The sequence below is a fragment of the Oncorhynchus masou genome, chromosome 5 (assembly GCF_036934945.1).
Source record: "Oncorhynchus masou masou isolate Uvic2021 chromosome 5, UVic_Omas_1.1, whole genome shotgun sequence".
Classification (NCBI taxonomy): Eukaryota; Metazoa; Chordata; class Actinopteri; order Salmoniformes; family Salmonidae; genus Oncorhynchus; species Oncorhynchus masou.
The window spans coordinates 10,626,480-10,631,451 of NC_088216.1; the positions used below are offsets into that span (position 1 = coordinate 10,626,480).

The 4,972-nt window shown below is 45.7% G+C and overlaps 2 non-coding genes across 2 annotated transcripts; both read right to left on the reverse strand.

Moving 5' to 3' along the window:
• Window positions 1–397: 397 nt before the first annotated feature.
• On the reverse strand, window positions 398–491 carry trnai-uau (transfer RNA isoleucine (anticodon UAU)). The gene is made up of 2 exons: window positions 454–491; window positions 398–433 (listed from the first exon to the last, which is right to left on the reverse strand). It is a non-coding gene; the product is annotated as a tRNA-Ile (tRNA).
• A 1,125-nt stretch (window positions 492–1,616) lies between these two features.
• Window positions 1,617–1,710, reverse strand: trnai-uau (transfer RNA isoleucine (anticodon UAU)). The gene is made up of 2 exons: window positions 1,673–1,710; window positions 1,617–1,652 (listed from the first exon to the last, which is right to left on the reverse strand). It is a non-coding gene; the product is annotated as a tRNA-Ile (tRNA).
• Between the last annotated feature and the right edge of the window lie 3,262 nt (window positions 1,711–4,972).

Sequence of the window (4,972 nt, forward strand, 5' to 3'; positions counted from 1 at the left end):
TGGGTTTGAGCCCCATGATGCAGAAGACTATAAATTTGAATACACTCTGACCTGTTAACTCAATGACATAACTATAACTTATACAACGGTATAAGTAAAACAGGCTAACCAATTTCACCACAGGATCCATTAACAACACTCTCACCGATCACAATATTTTCCACAAACGGAGCTGTACGATATTTTGACCAGGTCAATATTACCGTTGAGATGCCTGGTTCGCTCAGTCGGTAGAGCATGACACTAATCTCAGGGTCAGAAGACTAAGGATTTGAATACCTGTGCACTCTTACCTGTTATCTCAATGACATACTTATGAAATGTCCTCCTAAATGGATTGAAAAATGCTCCTTTTCTGGACATTAAATAGACAGGCAGAGGGTTCAAGAAAAGTACATGCTCCTGGTGAGGCTCGAACTCACAACCTCGGCATTGCTTCGCTGCATACTGCTGTATAAGTACCACGCGCTAACCGATTGCGCCACAGGAGCCTGATTACCATATTTTGGACAAACATAGATGTACAATATTCGGTCCGAGTCAAGCCAACAATTGACCAACCTGGCTAACTCAGACAGTGGAGCATGAGACTCCAAATCTCGTATTCGAACCACAAATGGGGTGATTATTTTCTGAGCCAAAGCACCAACACACTTCGCAAACAGCCATCCGCTTGGACTTTTGAGCAGGCTTGTCACCCTGCATTGCTGACATGTCAGGCAAAGCTGGTGATAGAGAAGACAATGATTTTGTATTCTATCTCTGCCTGCACTCAGACCTGTTATCTCAATGACATACCTATTATCTATGTTTTGGATTGAATAAATGCTTATTTTCTGTACAAGAAATAGACAGGCAGAGGCTTCAAAACATGGGGCAAATAACCTTGTCATCTAATTTCTGTATACTGCTGTATAAGTACAACACGCTAACAGACAGAATTGATTAACAACACTCTCACTGATCACCATATTTTGCAGAAATGGAGCTGAACGATATTCGGACCAAGTCAATATTACTGTAGCGGTGTCTGGCTAGCTCAGTCGGTAGAGAATGAGACTCTTAATCTCAGGGTCGTGGGCTCGAGCACCAAGTTAAGTGGTTATTTTCTCTGCCGAAGCACCAACTCACTTCGCAAACAGCCATCCGCTTGGACTTTTGAGCAGGCGAGCCACCCTGTATTGCTGACTTGTATCACCACAGCTGGTGATACAGAAGACTGAATTTGAATATGAGCTGTGCCTGCACTCTGACCTGTTATCTCAATGACATACCTATTTGTTATGCGTATACTACTGTATAATTAAAACAGGCAAACCAATTGCACAACAGAATCCATTAACAACACTCTCACTGATCACCATATTTTCCACAAACGGAGCTGTACGATATTCGGACCAGGTCAATATTACCGTTGAGATGCCTGGTTCGCTCAGTCGGTAGAGCATGACACTCTTAATCTCAGTGTCAGAAGACTAAGGATTTGAATATGAGCTATGCCTGTACTCTGACCTGTTATCTCAATGACATACTTGTGAAATGTCCTCCGAAATGGATTGAAAAATGCTCCTTTTCTGGACATTAAATAGACAGGCAGAGGGTTCAAGAAAAGTACATGCTCCTGGTGAGGCTCGAACTCACAACCTCGGCATTGCTTCGCTGCATACTGCTGTATAAGTACCACGCGCTAACCGATTGCGCCACAGGAGCCTGATTACCATATTTTGGACAAACATAGATGTACAATATTCGGTCCGAGTCAAGCCGACAATTGACCAACCTGGCCAACTCAGACGGTAGAGAATGAGACTCTTAATCTCGTATTCGTGGGTTTGAACCACAAATGGGGTGATTCTTTTCTGAGCCGAAGCACCAACACCCTTCGCAAACAGCCATCCGCTTGGACTTTCGAGCAGGCTTGCCACCCTGCATTGCTGACGTGTCAGGCATAGCTGGTGATAGAGAAGACGATGATTTTGTATTCTGTATCTGCCTGCACTCAGACCTGTCTTCTCAATGACATACCTATTATCTATGAAACGTCCTCCAAAATTGATTGAATAAATGCTCCTTTTATGGACAAGAAATAGACAGGCAGAGGCTTCAAGAAGAATACTTGCTCTTGATGGGGCTTGAACTCATAACCTTGTCATCTAATTGCTGTATACTGCTGTATAAGTACAACACGCTAACAGACTGCACCACAGGATCCATCAACAACACTCTCACTGATCACCATATTTTGCAGAAATGGAGCTGAACGATATTTGGACCAAGTCAAAATTACTGTAGAGGTATCTGGCTATCTCAGTCGGTAGAGAATGAGACTCTTAATCTCAGGGATGTCGGTTCCAGCCCCAAGTTAAGTGGTTATTTTCTCTGCTGAAGCACCAACTCACTTCGCAAACAGCCATCCGCTTGGACTTTCGAGCAGTCTCGCCACCCTGTATTGCTGACTGTGGACAGCTGGTCACCACAGCTGGTGTTACAGAAGACTGAATTTGAATACGAGCTGTGCCTGCACTCTGACCTGTTATCTCAATGACATACCTAATAGTTATACGTAAACTACTGTATAAGTAAAACAGGCAAACCAATTGCACAACAGGATCCATTAACAACACTCTCACTGATCACCATATTTTCCACCTTCCTGGCAAACTCAGACGGTGGAGTATGAGACTCTTAATCTCGTATTCGAACCACAAATGGGGTGATTCTTTCTGAGCCGAAGCACCAACACACTTCGCAAACAGCCATCCGCTTGGTGATAGAGAAGACGATGATTTTGTATTCTATATCTGCCTGCACTCAGACCTGTCGTCTCAATGACATACCTATTATCATACCTATTATCTTCCGGCGCCGACAGAGATGGCCGCCTCGCTTCGCGTTCCTAGGAAACTATGCAGTTTTTTTTATTTTTTTTGTGTTATTTCTTACATTAGTACCCCAGATCATCTTAGGTTTCATTACATACAGCCGAGAAGAACTACTGTATATAAGATCAGCGTCAACTCACCATCAGTACGACCAAGAATATGTTTTTCGCGACGCGGATCCTGTGTTCTGCCTTACAAACAGGACAACGGAATTGATCGCATGCAGCGACCCCAAAAAAACGACTCCGAAAAAGAGGGAAACGTAGCGGTCTTCTGGTCAGACTACGGAGACGGGCACATCGTGCCCCACTTCCCTAGCATTCTTCTTGCCAATGTCCAGTCTCTTGACAACAAGGTTGATGAAATCCGAGCAAGGGTAGCATTCCAGAGGGACATCAGAGACTGTAACGTTCTGTGCTTCACGGATACTTGGCTCACTGGAGAGACGCTATCCGAAGCGGTGCAGCCAACGGGTTTCTCCACGCTTCGCGCCAACAGAAACAAACTCCTTTCTAGTAAGAAGAGGGGTGGGGGTGTATGCCTTATGGCTAACAAGGCATGGTGCGATGAAAGAAACATACAGGAACTCAAATCCTTCTGTTCACCTGATTTAGAATTCCTCACAATCAAATGTAGACCGCATTACCTACCAAGAGAATTCTCTTCGATTATAATCACAGCCGTATATATCCCCCCCAAGCAGACACATCGACGGCTCTGAACGAACTTTATTTAACTCTTTGCAAACTGGAAACCATTTATCCGGAGGCTGCATTCATCGTTGTTGGGGATTTTAACAAGGCTAATCTGAAAACAAGACTCCCTAAATTTTATCAGCATATCGATTGCGCAACCAGGGGCGGAAAACCTTGGATCACTGTTACTCTAACTTCCGCGACGCATATAAGGCCCTGCCCCGCCCCCTTTCGGAAAAGCTGACCACGACTCCATTTTGCTGATACCTGCCTACAGACAAAAGCTAAAAAAAGAAGCTCCCACACTGAGGTCTGTCCAACGCTGGTGCGACCAAGCTGACTCCACACTCCAAGACTGCTTCCATCACGTGGACTGGGACATGTTTCGTATTGCGTCAAATAACAACATTGACGAATACGCTGATTCGGTGTGCGAGTTCATTAGAACGTGCGTTGAAGATGTCGTTCCCATAGCAACGATTAAAACATTCCCTAATCAGAAACCTTGGATTGATGGCAGCATTCGTGTGAAACTGAAGGCGCGAACCACTGCTTTCAATCAGGGCAAGGTGTCTGGTAACATGACTGAATACAAACAATGCAGCTATTCCCTCCGTAAGGCTATCAAACAAGCTAAGCGTCAGTACAGAGACAAAGTAGAATCCCAATTCAACGTCTCAGACACAAGAGGCATGTGGCAGGGTCTACAGTCAATCACGGACTACAGGAAGAAATCCAGCCCAATCACGGACCAGGATGTCTTGCTCCCAGGCAGACTAAATAACTTTTTTGCCCGCTTTGAGGACAATACAGTGCCACTGACACTGCCTGCAACGGAAAAATGCGGTCTCTCCTTCACTGCAGCCGAGGTGAGTAAAACATTTAAACGTGTTAACCCTCGCAAGGCTGCAGGCCCAGACGGCATCCCCAGCCGCGCCCTCAGAGCATGCGCAGACCAGCTGGCTGGTGTGTTTACGGACATATTCAATCAATCCCTATACCAGTCTGCTGTTCCCACATGCTTCAAGAGGGCCACCATCGTTCCTGTTCCCAAGAAAGCTAAGGTAACTGAGCTAAACGAGTACCGCCCGTAGCACTCACTTCCGTCATCATGAAGTGCTTTGAGAGACTAGTCAAGGACCATATCACCTCCACCCTACCTGACACCCTAGACCCACGCCAATTTGCTTACCGCTCAAATAGGTCCACAGACGATGCAATCTCAACCACACTGCACACTGCCCTAACCCATCTGGACAAGAGGAATACCTATGTGAGAATGCTGTTCATCGACTACAGCTCGGCATTCAACACCATAGTACCCTCCAAGTTCGTCATCGACCCCGGGTCTCGACCCCGCCCTGTGCAACTGGGTACTGGACTTCCTGACGGGCC